A 260-nucleotide genomic window follows, 5' to 3' on the forward strand; every position below is an offset into this window, starting at 1 on the left:
GTACGAGAGCGCTAGAGTCTGGTGGAGGACGGTACGAGAGCGCTAGAGTCTGGGGAGGGACAGTACGAGAGCACTAGAGTCTGGTGGAGGACGGTACGAGAGCGCTAGAGTCTGGTGGAGGACGGTATGAGAGCGCTAGAGTCTGGGGGAGGACGGTACGAGAGCGCTAGAGTCTGGGGAGGACGGTACGAGAGCACTAGAGTCTGGTGGGAGGACGGTACGAGAGCAATAGAGTCTGGTGGAGGACGGGTACGAGAGCG

This window comes from Hyla sarda, unplaced genomic scaffold, assembly GCF_029499605.1.
Source record: "Hyla sarda isolate aHylSar1 unplaced genomic scaffold, aHylSar1.hap1 scaffold_55, whole genome shotgun sequence".
Classification (NCBI taxonomy): domain Eukaryota; kingdom Metazoa; phylum Chordata; class Amphibia; order Anura; family Hylidae; genus Hyla; species Hyla sarda.